The following is a 20,718-nucleotide window of genomic DNA, read 5'->3' as shown; positions in this document are numbered from 1 at the left end:
GCCACTACTGGACACTACCTTTCCCACTACCCAACTGACTACAAACCTGCAACGTAACATCTCCTCCATATGATGAGTAGCAATCTATCTTTTTCATAATATTGTTGTAATTCCATACTGGATTAAAACTAGTTATGTAACTGTTTGTGCTGTATGCAAGACATTAAAGTGAAAAGAAAAAAATTAATAGATCTTCATCTTCTTTCTATTCACATTACTTGTTTCTTGTCTCCTGGGTCCAGCCATTCACTTTCAACTCATTCACTTGAATCTTATTTCAAATCCAAATAAGTGCTCTCCTTTCTGCTATGAATCATGTCAAATCAAACCCAGTATATAAAAGATAAAATGTGCATGAAACAAGAGGCAGATGTTGGTTGGATTGATAAGATAATGTGCAAAATCACAAATGTATATTTACGAGGTGCGGCTAGAAAAAAACCGGACTGATGCTGGAAAAAACATTTATTTACAATTATTTACAATTTCATGTTATCTCCTTCAATGTACTCTCCTCCTCGGTCTCTACACCGCTCCATACGAATTTTCCACTGTTCATAGCAATGCTGCAGATCATTTTCGGTAAGTCCATACATTACTTCCGTCGCTTTTTCTTTTACTGCTTCAACAGTCTCAAATCTAGTTCCTTTCAAAGCTGACTTGACTTTAGGGAAAAGAAAAAAGTCACAGGGGGCCAAATCAGGTGAGTAGGGTGGATGATCTAAGATGGGAATGTTGTGTTTTGCCAAAAACGTCTTCACTGACAACGCACTGTGAGCTGGGGCATTGTCTTGGTGAAGGATCCATGACTTTTTTCTCCACAAATCGTTCCGTTTTCTCCGTACTTGCTCACGTAGGGTAGCCAGGACGCTAATGTAGTAATGCTGATTCACTGTTTGTCCCTCTGGTACCCAATCAATGTGCACAATCCCTTTGATGTCAAAAAAAAAACAATCATCATTGCCTTGAATTTCGATTTTGACATTCGTGCTTTTTTTTGTCGTGGAGAACCAGGAGTTTTCCAATGCATCGATTGGCGTTTAGTTTCGGGATCGTAAGTAAAAAACCACGATTCATCGCAAGTAATAACATTTTGTAAGAAGGTGGGATCACTTTCAATGTTTTCCAGGATGTCGGAACAAATCATTCTTCGGCGTTCCTTCTGTTCAATTGTGAGACACTTTGGAACCATTTTTGAACACACTTTGTTCATGTTGAAACTTTCATGAAGAATCTGCCTAACACTTTCCTTGTCAACTCCTGTTAACTCAGACACTGCTCTGATTGTTAAACGGCGATCTTGTCGAACAAGTTTACCGATTTTTTCAATGTTTGCATCAGTTTTTGCTGACAATGGTCTGCCAGTGCGAGTGTCATCACTGGTGTCTTTGCGGCCATCTTTAAATCGTTTAAACCACTCAAACACTTGTGTTCGCGATAAACAATCATCGCCGTACACTTGTTGTAACATTACAAACATTTCACTTGCAGATTTTCCTAGTTCGAAACAAAATTTGATGTTAACGCGCTGTTCTTTCTGTACACTCAACATTTTCCGACGCACAGACAAAACGTCAACTACTTAAAACAGACGCCACGGGCAGACTGAGTGCAGGAGGCAGATGAAACTCGAGCAGTAGGCGGAGCGAGAGTCACGTGACAGGCCATGCGACTTTCAGCCTTATTGCATTCGTTTTATTGTTTCACCAGTACTAGTCCGGTTTTTTTCTAGCCACACCTCGTATACTAGTAACTGGAAGTATGTGACAGTCTTAGTTGTAGATTTCCAGACCTGCATTATCATGTGGGGATTTGTAGGACTCCCCTTGATAGGTCAGGGGTGCACTGCATAAAGGAAGCAGCTATTCGGGTAGCAGAATACTTGTGGAGTGCACTTGAGAGTTTTTTAGGCTAGATATTAGTTTGACGTTCTCTGACTGAACACTCACCAGTCGATATGCAGCTAGGAAAGACAGACTGGGTTCAGAGTAAAGAGACTTCGACAGTCAAAATCTTATAAGTTAACTGTCGAAGTATTCATAATATTGTTGTTGTGGTCTTCAGTCCTGAGACTAGTTTGATGCAGCTCTCCATGCTACCCTATCCTCTGCAAGCTTCTTCATCTCCCCACATCCTTCTGAATCTGCTTAGTGTATTCATCTCTTGGTCTCCCTCTACGATTTTTACCCTCCACGCTGCCCTCCAATGCTAAATTTGGGATCCCTTGATGCCTCAGAACATGTCCTACTAACCGGTCCCTTCTTTTGGTCAAGTTGTGCCACATACTCCTCTTCTCCCCAATTCTATTCAATACTTCATCATTAGTTATGTGATCTACCCATCTAATCTTCAGCATTCTTCTGTAGCACCACATTTCGAAAGCTTCTATTCTCTTCTTGTCCAAACTATTTATCGTCCATGTTTCACTTCCATACAAATAATTTCAGAAACGACTTCCTGACACTTAAATCTATACTCGATGTTAACAAATTTCTCTTCTTCAGAAACGCTTTCCTTGCCATTGCCAGTCTACATTTTATATCCTCTCTACTTCGACCATCATCAGTTATTTTGCTCCCCAAATAGCAAAACTCCTTTACTACTTTGTGTGTCTCATTTCCTAATCTAATTCCCTCAGCATCACCCGACTTAATTCGACCACATTCCATTATCCTCGTTTTGCTTTTGTTGTTCATCTTATATCCCCCTTTCAAGACACTGTCCATTCCGTTCAACTGCTCTTCAAAGTCCTTTGATGTCTCTGATAGAATTACAATGTCAACGGCGAGCCTCAAAGTTTTTATTTGTTCTCCATGGATTTTAATAACTACTCTGAATTTTTCTTTTGTTTCCTTTACTGGTTGCTCAATATACAGATTGAATAACATCGGGGAGAGGCTACAACCCTGTCTCACTCCCTTCCCGACCACTGCCTCCCTTTCATGCCCCTCGACTCTTACAACTGCCATCTGGTTTCTGTACAAATTGTAAATAGCCTTTCGCTCCTTGTATTTTACCCCTGCCACCTTTAGAATTTGAAAGGAAGTATTCCAGTCAACATTGTCAAAAGCTTTCTCTAAGTCTACAAATGCTACAAACGTAGATTTGCCTTTCCTTAATCTTTCTTCTAAGATAAGTCGTAAGGTCAGTATTGCCTCACGTGTTCCAACATTTCTACGGAATCCAAACTGATATTCCCCGAGGTCGGCTTCCACCAGTTTTTCCATTCGTCTGTAAAGAATTCACGTTAGTATTTTGCAGCTGTGACTTATTAAACTGATAGTTCGGTAATTTTCACATCTGTCAACAGCTGCTTTCTTTTGGATTGGAATTATTATATTCTTCTTGAAGTCTGAGGGTATTTCGCCTGTCTCATACATCTTGTTCACCAGATGGAAGAGTTCTGTCAGGACTGGCTCTCCTAACGCTGTCAGTAGTTCTAATGGAATGTTGTCTACTCCCAGGGCCTTGTTTCGACTCAGGTCTTTCAGTGCTCTATCAAACTCTTCACGCAGTATCATATCTCCCATTTCATCTTCATCAACATCCTCTTCCATTTCCGTAATAGTGTCCTCAAGTACATCGGTTGGTTTTTTCGGTGAAGGATACCAGACAGCGAGGTCATCGGTCTCATCGGATTAGGGAAGGACGGGGAAGGAAGTCGGCCATGCCCTTTGAAAGGAACCATCCCAGCATTTGCCTCGAGTGATTTAGGGAAATCACGGAAAACCTAAATCAGGATGGCCGGACGCGGGATTGAACCGTCATTCTCCTGAATGCGAGTCCAGTGTCTAACCACTGCACCACCTCGCTCGGTCTCAAGTACATCGCCCTTGTATAGACCCTCTATATACTCCTTACACCTTTCTGCTTTCCCTTCTGGGTTTCCATCTTAGCTCTTGATATTCATACACGTGGTTCTCATTTCTCCAAAGGTCTCTTTAATTTTCCTGTAGGCAGTATCTATCTTACCCCTAGTGAGATAAGCTGCCTTCACTACTTCATCCCTCAGAGCTACCCCTTCTTCTTCTACTGTATTTCTTTCCCCCATTCCTGGCATTCATATTCATAATAAAGTTTCCAAATATACTGCCCTCCAGGAAAGTTCTCATACTCAAATCATTCTTAGAACTGAGAGCTGGCTGAAACCCAAAGTGGAAACCTCTGAGATATTTAGTGGATCATGGAATGTGCATCAGAAAGACAGATTAGAGGCCTTAGAAGGAGGAGAGTTAATTGCAGTTGACAAAAATATCGTCTCTATTGGGGTTGAAGTTGAGTGTAAAAGTGGAGTTATCTGGTCGTGCATAACAAGTGTAGGTAAAACCAAGTTAATTGTTGGATGTTTTTACCAGGCGCCTGATTCCTTAGTGACAGTTCTTGAGTCATTCAAAGATATTCTACAGTCAGTAGTGTGTAAATACCCAGATCATGCAATACTAGCTGGAGGCAACTTTAAACTACCGAGTATAGACAGGGATGAATACGGATTCATTGTGGAGGATACAGACAGACAGTTGTGCGAAACACTTTTGAACACTTTTCTGAAAACTGTCTTGAGCAGCTAGCTCGGCAGCCCACAAGCAATGGAAATGTCTTAGACCTTGTAGCTACGAATAGGCTGGACCTCATCAACAGTGTCAGTATACAAATGAGGGTTAGCGATCTTGATGTCATTATAGTAACTATGGTTATGAAAGTTAATAAATCAGTCCAGAAGGCTAGGAAACTGTTTCTGATAGACAGAGCAGATAAGCAGTTGTTAGCATCTCGCTTAGACAGTGAAGTGACAACACTTAGTTCCAGTAAGATGGACGTAGAGGAATTATGGGCAAAGTTCAAGAAGATTGTAAATTGTGGTCTGGAGAGTTATGTGCCTAGTAGGTGGGTAAGGGATGGAAAAGATCCACCATGGTTTAATAAGGAAATTCATATGATGCTGAAGAAACAGAGGCTGTTGCACTCATGGTTCAAAAGAGCGAGCATAAGTACTGACAAGCAAATGTTAGTAGAGTTTCATGCATCTCTGAAAAGATCTAAGAGTGAGCTTACAACAACTGTCACCATCACACCTTAGCTAAAGATCTGGCCAAGAACCTGAGAAAATTCTGATCCTATGTAAAATCGCTAAGCAGGTCTCAGGCTTCCATTAAGTTCCTTGTTGATTAGTCTGGTATGGCAGTTGAAAATTGCAAAACAAAAGCAGAAGTTTTAAATTTCAGGTTCAAGAAATCATTCACACAGGAGAATTGTATCAAAAACAAAAGCAGAAGTTTTAAATTTCAGGTTCAAGAAATCATTCACACAGGAGAATTGTACCAACAGTTCATCATTTGACCATCGGACAGATGCCTTTTTGGACGACATAGTTATAAGCATCCCTGGAATAGAGAAACAGCTGAAAGATTTGAAAGCAAATAACTCACCAGGTCTGGCTGGAATCTCAATTTGGTTTGACAAAGGGTACTCTGTGGCACTGACCTCTTATCTAGCTTGCATTTAATGTGAATCTCTCGCCCAACACAAAATTCCAAGTGACTAGAAAAAAGTGCAGGTCACTCCTTTATATAAGAAGAGAAAAGAATGGGCCCCCAAAATTACAGACCAATGTCCCTAACTTCAGTTTGCAGCAGAATCCTTCAACGTATTCTCAGTTCAAATTTAATAAACTTTCTTGAGACTGAGAAGCTTATGTTCACGAATCAGCATGGTTATAGAAATCATCGCTTGTGCGAAACTCAGATTGCCCTTTTCTCTTATGATATACTGCAAACTATGGATGAAGACCGACAGGCTGATTCCATATTTCTTGATTTCCAGAAAGCATTGCAGGCTGTTAATGAAGGTAAAAGCATATGAAATAAGTTCACAGATATGTGAGCTGCTTCAAGACTTTTTAAGTAATAGAACCCAGTATGTTGTCCTCGACGGCGAGTGCTCATCAGAGACAAAGGTATTGTGAGGAGTGCCCAATGGAAGTATGATAGGACCACTGTTGTTCTCTATATAAGTAAATGACTTGGTGGACAGGATGGGCAGCAATCTGTGGTTGTTTGCTGTTGATGCTGCAGTGTAGAGTAATGTGTCAATGTTGAGTGACTGTAGGAAGATACAAGACAACTTAGACAAAATTTCTAGTTGGTGTAATGAATGGCAGCTAGCTCTAAATGTGGAAAAATGCAAGTTAATGCAGATGGGTAGGAAGAACAAACCTGTAATGTTCAGATACAATATTAGTTGTGTTCTGCTTGACACAGTAAAGTCGTTTAAATTTCTGTGCATAATGTTGCAAAGCGATATGAAATGGAACAAACATGTGAGAACTGTAGTAGGGAAGGTGAACAGTTAACTTTGGTTTATTGGGACAATTTTAGGAAAATGTGATTCACATGTGAAGGAGACCGCATATACGACAATAGTGTGACTTATTCTTGAGTACTGCTCGAGTGTTTGGGATCCACACTAGGTTGGATTGAGGGAGGACATCGAGGCAGTTCAGAGGCGGGCTGCTAGATTTGTTACCAGTAGGTTTGAACCACATGTAAGTATTAGGAGATGCTTCAGGAGCTCAAATGGGAATCCCTGGAAGAAAGGCTATGCTCTTTTTGAGGAACACTACTGAAAAAAATTTAGAGAACCAGCATTTGAAATATGGAGGCATATAGACAGTCATTTTCCTTTCACTCTATTTGTGAGTGGAACGTGGGAGGGAATGACTAGTAGTGGTACATGGTACCATGCACCATATGGTAGCTTGTGGGGTATCTATGTAGACGTAGATCTAGAACCAAAACCATATACATGCACCACTAAATGTACAAGTGTAAATACAGTGTAAGCAGAGTAAACTCAGTGTCTTAAGTGAGCTATTTCACACATTCTTTCCCATGAATACTAGTTGTTAGAATGTGCTGGTGTTTATGACGAGATAGATAAATAATAACTACACCATTCATAACACTTGTATGCAAACATCAGCATTACATCATATACACTGGACAAAGGAACAACACCACACAGAGAGTACACTGCCTCATAGATGGCTACAGCAAAATGAAATTTAGGTGCCACTTCATCAATGTAATAACACTACCACTTAATCCACTGACAATTTCAATTCATGAATAAGATATATGAGTTGCTACCTGGCAATACATAAGCAGGCACTGCCTTTGGCTACAAGTACTCAACAACAATCTCAGTTCTTTTCACACATTATCTAATAAAATGCTCTTTAGCCCAAATGTGTTTAACACAATTTTGTGACAGTCTCATAGAAACCTGATTGTCATGAAAAATGATTACAGGATTTTTAACCTTATTACTTAACAACTGTCCTGTCAGTCATCTCTAATATACTGCCTCTTTAGCTGTAGAATTAAAATCTGAAAATTCAGCTTTGATAGTTGTCATGGCAGTGTCGTTCAGTTTCTTGCTCTCCCAGGGAATTATGTTTTTTCCTAACAGAAAGGTGGATGGATCTAATGTACGGTGTCTGGAGCCTTATGGGTGACCAAATACACCACTGCTCACCTCTACTGTTGTCCGCTGCTGCATTTGTGCTCTTGCACCTAACTCCCACAACAGCATTATCGCACTCTGCTGCTGCTGCACTACTTCACAGTCCAAAGCCCACAGGAATCTGCAAGGTGGGGAAGTGTGCAGTGATAACTTTGGCATCGGGTGCACGTAAGCTACAAACACACACCACACACACGGGAGGAGCGGATATGACAAGAAGGGACACCTGCTCCCTCCTGCAATTTGAGGTACATGATTCTAATACAGCTTGTTCATGGGAAAGTGTGCCTTTTCTTCAGGATGATGATGGTTTCAGTGTTGTCGCTATCTCCTCTTCATACAGTTCTTATTGAGTTTCAGAAACAGACCATTCCAACACATTGGCAAGCAAATTCCGACACCTATTCTCAACACAAAATAAACATGGTTGCAGAATACTTGACCAACATCCATTTGTGTTCCCACATGGACACTCCCTACCCTTACAGCACAACTTAATTGCAACAGTAGTTTACCATTTGTCTGTTGTCAAAGAAGACCCATTGTGGCTTGCTGAGACTACATTCAATTTTTCAATCGAAGAGCAATTGCAGATGCCTCTGAAGAACACAGTCTCGTGATACTGTAGGTGTGTTCGCGTGTATCTAATCTATGAATCCAAATGCATCAATCAAAATTTTAAAATAATACGATTTTTTGCTGTAGCAGAGAGGAAAAAGTGTGAAAAACCAAGGTCAAAAAGATCTCCATTTCAAGAAATGGGATTTTCCTGGACTCTACTGGGAAAGAAAAGCACAACATGCAGACACAGAATAACAAATTCAGCAGTCCAGATGGTATGGCAACACAATAATTTGTCAAGCTGGGGGAAGGGGGAGGGCAGGATAAGACTCATCTTGCTTCAATCCTCGGCTGTTAAGAGTCAACAAGACCAGGCAGTTTGTTTTAAGGGGTTTTCCACAATCAGTTTGTTGGATGTTGACCTGGGATACATTTTACTCAAAAAACTTCAAAAATGAAGCTTTCATAACACATTTTATTAATCTTTTTTTGACAATGTTGGCTGGAATACTCTCTTTGAAATCCTGAAGGTAGCAGGGGTAAAATACAGGGAGCAAAAGCCTATTTACAACTTGTACAGACACCAGAGGGTAGTAATAAGAGTTGAGGGGCATTAAAGGGAAACAGTGGTTGAAAAGGGAGTGAGACAGGCTTATAGCCTATCCCTGATGTTATTTGATCTGTACATTGAACAAGCAGTAGAGGAAACCAAAGAAAAATTTGGAATAGGAATTAAATTTCAGGAAGAAGAAAAAAACTTTGAGGTTTGCTGGTGACATTATAACTCTGTCAGAGACAGCAAAGGATTCTGAAGAGCAGTTGAACAGAGGAGACAGTGTTTTGAGAAGAGGATATAAGATGAACATAAACAAAAGCAAAACAAGCATAATGAAGCTTAGATGGGTTGATCACATAACTAATGAGGAAATACTGAATAAAATTGAGGAGACACAAAATTTCTGATACAACTTGACCAAAAGAATGGATCAGTTGATAGGACACATTATGAGACATCCGTGGATCACCAATTTAATACTGGAGGGAAGAGGGGAGAGAGGGGGGGGGGGGTTAAAAATCACAGAGGGAGACCAATAGATGAATACAGTAAGCAGATCCAGAAAGATGTAGGTTGCAGCAGTTATTCAGAGATTAAGAGGCTCGCACAGGGTACAGTAGCATGGAGAGCTGCATTAATCTAATCTTCAGACTGAAGACCACAATAACAATTATGCCAGTAACTTTAAAAAACATAATAAAATCCAATAATGTGATCAGATATGAAGTTTTGTAAGCAAAGTGTTGTAGGTGGCCCAAGCTGAACAAGCATGCTTAAAGTTTATTTCCTGTTTCTTCTCTTTGAGGAGTATTCCTCAGTGGCATTTTTGCTGATTATTTTTGTTAATAATCAACAGGAATTTCTCAGGTTTTCTGAGACAGACAAATGACAATTTTTGAATCTTGCCCTCTCTGGTATCAATTTCTGCAGACGCCCATGATCAAGCCCCCACACTAACTGCCAATCTACTACAGGTTTGGAACATTCAGTAAGGGGACATCGAAACCTCAAACAAAGTTCTCAATAATGAATCCCAGCTCTGTATAGAAAGTTCAACTGCAACTATACAAAAACTTCATTTGCATTTAAATCCTGGACAAGCTCCCACTTACAACTGTACCAGAAGTTTTAACGTCTGGAATTCATGCGGTCAATGCATGACTGACCCTTAGATCATTATAATTTAGTAGGCAGGTTATTGAAACAATGTATAAGTAAATGGGATTAATAATGCTGTCAAAACAGGATAATCACCATTTAAATCAAATAAATGTTTATTGAAAATAATCCACACATTTGCAAATGCTGGCCTTACCCAATTAAGGATTCAAATTTAAAAAAGACAAATAATAATTAAAGTAGTACAGTAGAGCAAGGTAAATGGAACATGTGTGTGAAAAGTTTGTTTGACAGTTCATTAAACACAAAATTCAAAAGCAAACATTCAAAGTCCAGAAGTATAGTTTCTCACTATAAGGTAAGACATGAAACTAAAGTTCATTATTCTAAATAATCAATGTTAAAAAAAGCAAACAATTTCATCCAAGCAAGTCTCTGTATTAACTGCAGCAAAACAGTTAGAGTTCTTAGTTCAAGTACCACAGATAAAGTTCTTACGGGAGCTCAGATTCAGTCACTGAAAGATTCTAAGTCCACAGGAAAATTAAAGTATGAGCTTTTACTCACCCAAAACCACTCTAAGAGAAAGTTAAATATGAGCCTGTGCTTACCAAAATTATTCTAATTCGAACAATTGGTTTCTGAACAAAGTTAAAGTTTAACTAGCATAGTTTCTTTACTGTCCAGACTATTATGGCTGCACCAAACAAACTCACCAGTACAATATCACTTGCAAAAGATGGAAGCCTCTAGGGACGTGAGACTAAAGACTAGAAATGACCATGCACAGATTGCTGCTACCCCTTAAATATTTTCTGTGACATCATACACTACTGAACCCAAGTTAAATATTGAAATAATGACCAGTATTCAAAGTTAAGGCTATTTGCAGATATATATACATCATATTACATTAATCCCGCAATTATTTTGAGAGCTCGCATCACAAATTTGAAATGTAGCCTATTAATTTTTGCTGACGTTGGCAGCTTCCATAACATGATCACTCCAATGGTTTAAATGTTATTGATTTTTATTGTCCAGTATAATATTCATAATCAAAAATATTTGCAAGTATCTTAATGCTTACCCTAGAATTAGGCTTAAAGTTGCAATGAGCTCATCTCACTGTTGTGACTTTTATGTGTTTTATTTTATTGTGTCATGTTTGCACAGATGCCTGCACTGATCTCCCAGGGACAATCCCTTATCCACCAGTCATTCTACTTACCTGGTTCAGCCACACCCCGATCAGCTGCTACACTGCCAGTTACAGCTCCCTCTGCCAGCTCTCACCAACTACTCATATTGTCACACTAAGAACTTACTGTATGTGAGTTTTAAATATTGATCTCACATCAGTCAATACTGACCAGGAGCAGAAAATGCAATATCCATCTTGTATTTTGTTCACTATAGCCACCAATTTCCTCCAAAAATGTCTCAACCAAGCCTGCAAAGATCTCCCAACGAAAATCCCGTATCCACCAATCATTCTACTTACCTTGTCCAGCCTCACCCTGACCAGCTGCAGCACTGACAGTTACAGTTCCCTCTACCAGCTCTCACCAACTACTCATATTGTCACACTCTCAAATCAGTCAATACTGACCAGGAGCACTTGCTGTTACTGTTGTTAATAATAATAATAATAATAATAATAATGTCGTGTGACGAGGGCCTCCCGTCGGGTAGACCGCTTGCCTGGTGCAAGTCTTTCGATTTGATGCCACTTCGGCGACTTGCCCGTATATGGGGATGAAATGATGATGATTAGGACAACACAAAACCCAGTCCCTGAGCGGAGAAAATCTCCGACCCAGCCGGGAATCGAACCCGGGCCCTTAGGATTGACAGTCTGTCGTGCTGACCACTCAGCTAACGGGGGCGGACATTACTGTTGTTCATTTTTGATTTGTTCTCCACAGGTACAGTCTCTACAAGAATATTCATTCGTTCATTGTGTTCTGTACATCCCCTCAAATAAAAGAACCTACAGGGGTGTGAAACAAGTCAAGGTTTCCATTAACAAAAGACAAGGAAATCATAAAACTTAATATGCGTATACTGTATTAACTGTTATCACTACCCTGTTTTATGTTATTCAACCTTATGACAACTAAATTCAATCAAGTAAATTTGAAAAGTAGCTGCCACTTTGAAAAACGGAGTCTACTTGTTACTGATAGCTTAATATTACTGGATAACAACAATATTACTTGATTTCAAGGTGTTAAAAGAAAATGAGTACTGTTTACAGAACATCAAAACTTGTAACGCAGCTTTACAATCAACACTACCACTTGCCATGTAGCTAACAGAACTTTTCAATCCTTGAATGTAGATATTCAGATATTTTGTAAAAAAGAGTGGCTAATGAGATATGCTTTTTTTTATTTATTTATGTTTTTGACATGGTACAGATTCCTAAATTCTTATTTTATGCTACACACACACACACACACACACAAGTACCTAATTCCACATTCTCAAACCTATACAAGGAGGCAAGAACACGGCACAACAGAGAGAGTAACAATTTATTTCCAACTTCAACAGGCATTCTTCAAATACATTATATCCTCATAATAAATGGTTGTCTGATCGAATGGTCAAATGGCAACAATATCATTTTCAAGTCATATTGAGCTAAGAACAAAAAATTGAAGTTTTATATAAACGTTGACTCAGTTGCACTAGCTGGAGAAAATTTACATTGCTAAGGAATGTATCAAGGGCACACAGTATATGAGAAATTTAATTCTTTCCTAAAGACATTCTCACAGCTTTATGAATCCAGTTTCCTGTTACAATATGTCACACAATTATAGTGGAAACATAAATAATAGGAAACTACTTATTTGTTGCTAATAATTTTGAATTTTTGAGGGTGCCCCAGTAAGTGATGCCTCGGAATTTTTAATGCAAAAACTCTTCAAGCTTTTAGATACAACAAATGTTATTAACATTTTATATTTATGTTCTTTGTATCTATACATTTATTTCTCAACGTAATCACCTTGGCGAGAAATGTATTTCTTCCAATGAGAGATCAGGCTGTTGATATTGTCACTGTAGAATACTTGACTCTGTTGATGGAGCCACAACTGCACCTCTGCTTGCATCACTTCATTACTGTCAAAGTGAAGTCCTTGACGGTGTCCTTCAAGTTTTGGAAAAAAAATGAAAAATTAAATTTAAAAAAAATTGTTTTCAATGGCATTCAGCCAAGGTTATGCAATACTTTTTAAAAGAGTAAACTGTTGACTGAGTATTACTATATTTATCTTTTGTAGTATCCAGATTTTGGCTGTAATGTCATTATCAAGTACAATGCTAAAGGTTGTGAGACCATTATTGCCATATTTGTTAAGGCTTTGGACTGCCTTAACAAATATGACTTAATAATGGTCTAACAACCTTTTGCATTGTACTTGATAATGGCATAAAAGCTGACATCTGCATAGGACAAAAGATAAATATAATAATATGCAGTCAAATGGCAGTTTACTCTTTTGAAAACATGAAAACTATGTGGAGCCACGTCAGGACGGTAAGGAGGATGATCGATAACAATGAATGCGAGGCATCGGATTGCTGCAGAAGTTGCAGTGCTTGTGTGTAGTCTGGTACTGTCATGCTGAAGGAGTGAGTGCTCCATATGTGGATGAACACTCCGAATTCGAAACAGCACACTGTTTCTCAAGCAGCAACATACTTACATTACACACCACCAAGTTAATCGCTACAATTTGGAGCCCTCTAGCAGCAGAGGGCTGCAAACATGTAGGCATGAAGAATAAAGATGTATAATGTTTTTTGCTTTAAGAGTTTTCACATAAAAAATTCAGAGGCATTACTTTTCACACAGCCTCGTAGTGTGAAGCATAAAATTCTTCTTCTTCCTTCCATGCGTTAGGCCTTTTGGCCTGTTACATCTTATCACAAAGTTCTCTTGCCATCATTTCACAGATCGACCTAGCAGTCTTACACTGTTTGGAATCCTCTTCAAGCTCATTTGATGTAGGTGTTCTCTCCCATTGTTTTTGTAGTTCCGTATATACTGTGAAGAGGGTTCTATTTTAAGTTCCTTCAACACATTTTCATTCCTTTTGTGAGCCCATTTGTTGTAACCAGTTGTTTGGCTCAAGAATTTGATTTCACAGGCTGTTAGTCTTTTCACATCTTTTGTCTTTATTGTCCAAGCTTCGCTGCCATAGCACAGCATAGGTCTTGCTAAGGTCTTCTTAAGGCATGTTCTGGTCTGCTTCTTGGCTAGAGAATGTTTCATTAGTTTATTAATGAGTGCAATTGTTTTTTTTTTCTTTCTTCTTCTTCTTCTTTCCCCCCCCCCCCCCCCCCCCCCATATATAATCTGTAAACTGCATACAGAATGCTGCAGGTCATTCTCTGAAGCTGCTACAAGAGCTAAATCGTCTATAAACAGTAAAGCATCTAGCTGTGCATTTCTGTTGATTTGAATGAAGTCAGGAGGAATCTGTCTCCACTCTTGAATGATTTTTATCACATAAATAATAAACAAGAGTGGTGAAACGCCGCTTCCCTGTCGTACTCTAGCATGGATTCTTCCGCATTCTGATATGTCTTCTCTTTCTTGGTACGGAGTAAATTTGTTGTGTAAATTTTATATTTTTGATAAGTTGCTAAGGAACATGACTGACTGTTAACGTCTGTAATAATTTGTTTCTATTGATTTTCTCAAAAGCTTTTTGGGAGCAGACGAAGGCAATATGTGTTTCTAGAATAAATTCTCTGTTTTCCAGCTAGCAGTTTCAATGAAAACTAGCAATCACAGCATGATCTTTCTTTTCAAAAGCCATTTTGCTCCTCACCCATGATGGGGTCACAGTGCCTATACAATTTATTTTTTATGATGTTGGCAAAAAATTTATATTCCAGATTTATTCCTCGGTAGTTATCATAACTTTTCAAGTCTCGTGTTTTGAAGAGAGAAATGACAGTTGCCTTAGTCCAGTTCTCAAGCATGTCATCTTCTGACCAGATCATATTTAAGAAATTTAGGAATCTCTCTGCAAATAACTTGCTTGCATATTTAAACAGCTCTAGATTGATTGAATCTTCCTTATGGTTTCATTATTTTTTATTTTAGTGCTTAAGTTTACACTTAGAGATGATTTGTCTTAAATAGTTTCCCAAGAGATGGATTTTAAGTGGCTCTGATGTTTGAGGCTGTAGATTCTGAAAGTATTGCAACATTAAGTAAACAAATTGAATTCACTTTCTCTTTTGTGCCACTGTTTAGGATTTTAATAATTTTGAATGTCTGTGGTTGGAAATTGTAAATATCATATCTAAAAGGGTTACAGAGGTGGGTTATCTGCACAGCACATGCTAAGTACTGTCAGAGGAACCATAGCAAAACTGCACAATTGTTCTGGAAAAATTAACCATTAGCTGCTTTAAATTGCAAACAATAATACTGTTTATGATTATGTGTGCAAGACTGTACAATATTTTTGAGACACTGGATATACATATAATCGGTATAAAAAAATTTGCAACATGTAATTTGAAACTGCTTATGCAAGTGCTTGTATTTACCAGTTGTTTAGCTTTTTTATAAGTCATATAATTTTTATTTTTTCCCCTCCTCCTGCCCCTTCAGGTTCACCTTGCACTTGTCATACATCGCATTTGTCAGCGTATGCACTTGAGTATGACACTCTTCTCTTGGAAGAATCACAAAATAATAATAACCAAACTAAAACTCTTCTTCAGGTCTCCTTGAGAACCAAAATTCCTTTTTGAAAACTAAAACATTTTTGGAGCTAAAAACCATGGTCAGAGCTAAACTACTTGGAAACTAAGATTCTCTTGGAAACAAACATCTTCTTGAAAGCCAACACTTCTCGCAGAAAAAAAAAAACTTGAAACTAAAAAAACTATCTGGGGTAAAGGTGAGTCCTGACTATGGAGCAGCCAGTATAACCTTAAGAATATTTTTGAATGACTTCCCATATCTCTAGCTGGATTTTTTTGCACATTTCACTGTTTATGCAGATAATAAGAGTTTCTTTCCCATGTTTCAGTACTTTATGCATCAGATATTGGTTAAAAATGTTCAAGAATCCATGTGTCAATGTTATTTTTCACTTTGGAAAGAAATTTCCAGCCCAGTATCAAAGTCTGACAGTATGATGTTCAGCACAGTTCTGCTAATTAAGCCACCATTGTCTTTGGCCAATTCCAATTCTGACATTGTTCTTAGCAGGTAAATATATGTACTATTAAGGCAATTACTTGGCACTTGTTGTAGTATGAGTATGAGGCCAAACTGATTTTGAAGCTCTTTTACTCCACAATTACAGATTTTGTTACAGACCAACCAATCACTGTATATATCCATTGAGAATTGTATATTTCTCCAAATGTTCTACCATTTCCTTGTTGGCTGTAGGATCATCCAAGATTGTGGTCGAACAAAGAGCAGCTCTTTAACTTGCAATAAATGTATGAGTACAACAAGCTTTCAATAAGTAATGTAACACATTTGTTTCTCAGCCAACTCTGTTTCAAAAAATGTGGAATTTGGCGTGGGACATCAGCCCCTATAGGTTCATGAAGTTTCGATAGATGGTGGTAATGGTGGTACTATAGCCTTCAAAATGGCATCTGTGATGGAAGTGCGTTCCAAGTAGAGAACTGTCATTGAGTTTTTTCTGGTGGAAAACCAGGGTGTTGCAGATATTCACAGGCACTTGCAGAATGTCTATAGAGCCTGGACAGTCAACAAAAGCATGGTGAGTCATTGGGCAAGGCATCTATCATCATCACAACAAGGCTGCGCAAATCTGTCTGATCTCCAGCGTGCCAGCTGGCTGTCAGAAAGCTGAGACTTCAGCAATGTTGGAACATGCTGACACTCTCAATCAAGGTGACTGACAGATCACAATCAAACACCTTGCTGCACAACTGGACGTCTCTTTTGGTAGTGCTGACACACTCATCCCCCAGTTGGGGTACTCAAAGATGTGTGACTGTTGGGTTCCTCACCACCTAACAAAAGACCATAAGAACAACGAGTTTGGCACAGTGATGGATGCAATTTGTGGGAAGCAGTACATAGATGCTGGAGAGATTATTGATGCAGCAAGACATTGGCTCTGACACCAATAGAGTGGTATCACACGGACATACAGGCCCTCCCAGTAGAGTGGCATAAGGTCTTTACACTGAATGGAGGTTATGTTGAGAATATAGTTTGTGTCGAAAAAAGTGGGGAATAATATGGTGTATTGGAATCCTGAATAAAACCAACCTGCTAGCAGGAAAAAAAGTGTTGCGTTACTTGTTGAACACCCCTCATAATATATACCATACCAGTTAAATCCGAGTAATTGTTATGATCTATGTCAAAAAAAGGACAAGCGCTGCAGGCACAGCATGAGGAAATGCTGCTGCATAATGGAGCCATCTGTAGCCATGAGAATTTTGTGTGTTTGTCAAAGGAAGATTGGTTGACACCCTTTATAAAGACATATTGTGATTATCTCAAAGTTACTGCCCTTCCCAACATGTTAAGTGGGTACCACAAGAATACTTGTCCTACTTGTTTGCACATGGAGTATAAATTGCTGGAGTTTCGTACACATTTAGTTATTAAAGGAGAATACCTGCCTCCCCCGCACCCCCCTCTAATCCTATCCCATGTCCTCGTTTCGTTTTTTCTGATCAATGCTCGAAGTAGGCTTGCCCTGTCCATGCAAACTGATTTTTAGCCCTAAATGTTTCTGTTCATACTTGACAATTTTCTGAATGTTTGCTAAGTCTTTCACATTGTTAATAATGACACTCAAAGCTTATACACACAAGACTGCGTTTTATTGGCAAGACACTTAGAAAATGTAACAGATCTACTAAGGAGAGTGCCTACACTATGCTTGTCCATCTTATTTTAGAATACTGCTGCGCAGTGTGGGATCCTTACCAGATAGGACTGATGGACTACATCAAAAAAGTTCAAGGAAGGGAACCACTTTTTGTATTATCGCGAAATGTGGGAGAGAGTGTCACAGAAATGATACAGGATTTGGGCTGGACATCATTAAAAGAAAGGAGTTTTTTATTGCGACAGAATCTTCTTACGAAATTCTAATCACCAACTTTCTCCTCAGAATGTGAAAATATTTTGTTGACACCAACCTACATAGGGAGAAACGATCACCACGATAAAATAACGGAAATCAGAGTTCATACGGAAAGATATAGGTGTTCATTCTTTCTGCGTGCTATTTACGAGATTGGAATAATAGAGAATTGTGAAGGTGGTTCGGTGAACCCTCTGCCAGGCACTTAAATGTGATTTGCAGAGTATCTGTGTAGATGTCTTAGTCCACCTTCCCTGGTATTAAAAAAAAAAAGATGAACTCCTCGCCAGGTCATGGAGGCCCAATTGATGTCTACCAGTTGACCGTGTCATCCTCGTCATGCGTATGCGGTATGGAGGGGCATGTGGTCAGCACACCACTCTCCCACCTGTTTTGCAAACTTGCCTGTTTGGATTTTACTTAGCAGCAGCTCTGCTTTTAAAGCATATGTAATGGTGCATAGTGGACGTCCCTGTTATGGTACTCTTCAAATATCAATTTGTTGATTGGCGGTATGGTTTATCTCCACCTGGGTACAGGTGTAATGGATGCATCCATCTAAAATGTCCAGGTAAGCCAGGTACAAACCCATTATGTTCATAGTTGCCATTCTGCTGTAGTCTAAATTGCAAGTCTTGTGAACAATGAGTTTAGGATGCCTAACATTGAGCACTGACCTGATGGAGCATCAGAATACGAACTGTGCCATATCTGAGTCTATTGTTCAATATGCACATGTAGAGATCAGAGACAGCTTGGAAAGGAAAAGGATAGGGATGAAAGTTGGTCATGTACTTTTCTGAGGAATCATCCTGTTATCTGCCTTAACATTTTAGGAGAACCACGGAAAATATAAATATGTATGGGCAGGCAGGGCTAGAACCTCCCTGGAAACCCCATTCCACCCTAGTGCGAGTTCAAAAAAATAAAAACAATATACTAATAGCTGTATCACTTTGATCAGAGCGGCACATAAAATGGAATTCATTAACAAAGAAATAAGTTATACTAAAAGGGATATTTCTGTGGAAAAAAGCACAATTTCTAATCAATTAAGTTCATGCTTCAAATTGTCAAGCACTGGAGTTAAAACAGCAGAGCAACAGTATTCGTACAAGAATTATAATGTCCAAATGTGACACGTTTTGATAATGACAAAGTATTTATATAAGGTTCCTGTGTTGTGTTGTTATTAGAAAATTCGATGCAGTGGGAGAACATACTGTCTATTCTTTGAAAGCACATTTCTTAAATGTAAAGATTAGTTATAAGGGACTGAAATTACAAAACTGCCACTTTGTATTTGTGAATGAATTTTTTTTGCAAAAGGCAATTATGTGAAGTGTATGACAATATACCCAGATTCATACTACCAAGCTGTTCAGTATACGTAGCAGGTAAGTGGCTGGAGGTGAAGAGAGCTCTTTTCAGTTTTCATTAGACTGTATCAACATTATTCTGCTTAGTGTGACAGTACTGATACCTATACACATTGCAATGCTTAAAAAAAGTGGAAGATTATTTGCTCAAGAAACAGATTGATCAAAAAAGACTGACAGATTCTGAAATAAACAGGTTTGGCTCAACTACTGTTGAAGCATGAGAATCATACAGTTTTGCAGCTTATCTGCACCTGTCAGATGATTGATGGGTAAAACTTACAACGGTGCGAAATTTTAATGAACTATCTGTACTTATCAGTACTTTAAACAATAAAAGTTTCAGTTACGTCTCTATGTAAAGATGTTAATAGTTAATGTGTTCTTAATAGCAATTATTGTGGATGCACTTAATTCAGGAATAAAAACCTGTGCGGTGAATTACTATACGAGCGGGTACGACTGCTGATGCGCAGGATGGCGTAATGCGGACGCAAAATATTACTCAAGACTACTTATTTTAACAACGTAGGGTGGAAATTAATGTTCGAACATGAGATCACACATTGCTGACGAAGATACTGCAAACAGTACAGCTAGCAAATCAACTGTTCAAACAAACGGTATAAATATTGTAATAAACTCGTTTTAGCTAGTCAGAAGCGCTTGTACTGTAATAGAATCCTTTGTGGGAAAGCAGTCCCGCATACCGAGAATCTAGTTCAACTTGTTAACGTGATGAACGCTTACATCAAGCAAAAAAAAAGTTGTCCTTTCGTTAGTCGGCAGCAATTCGAAACCTTCCTAGTGCATCTGCTGTTACCACACAGTACATTGAGCAAGGAGCAAACGAACGCTGATGATGTCCAATATTCACTACTTTTCACGTTTAATGAACATGTAGATCACCATCAAAACTTTTCAACTCAAAACGAGGACTCTTGTGTTGGTTAAACTGGTAAACAGCCGCCATGTTTCGATAACTGTGTTGTTATAATAGAAAAATAACTGGCAATCCCTCCTTTAAATATAATTTTCGAAACATTGTGCCGTCCTGTGTTTCCTGTTTTTGTGAAAATGATAAGTATGACACCCCAGTACGTTGGTGTTGTCATCATTTTCTCAAGAATTCGACTGTCGAGCGAAGAATGCGCTAGCTGACAAGTTACAACAACTTTCAGTAGGTGAGTCATCGCTGTATCAGCAGTTTGAAATTTGTTATTGTTTATTTCATTTGTTTCAGATGACAGAAACCAAATGATTTGAGTTTAAAATCTCAGTGCGAAGCCCATGACTAACTCGAATCATCTGCAAGCAGAGTAAAACAACTTGTTTTTGTTGTCTGTTTTGTAAGGCAATAACCTGTGACAGATAACAGTCTTGCACAAATAAATAAAAATATGTATCCCAATTGTAAGCTATTTGAGTTTCATATTGAGAATGTAACAGACCA

The sequence above is a fragment of the Schistocerca nitens genome, chromosome 4, assembly GCF_023898315.1.
Source record: "Schistocerca nitens isolate TAMUIC-IGC-003100 chromosome 4, iqSchNite1.1, whole genome shotgun sequence".
NCBI classification, from domain to species: Eukaryota; Metazoa; Arthropoda; class Insecta; order Orthoptera; family Acrididae; genus Schistocerca; species Schistocerca nitens.
Note: the sequence above shows the minus strand (reverse complement) of the source record.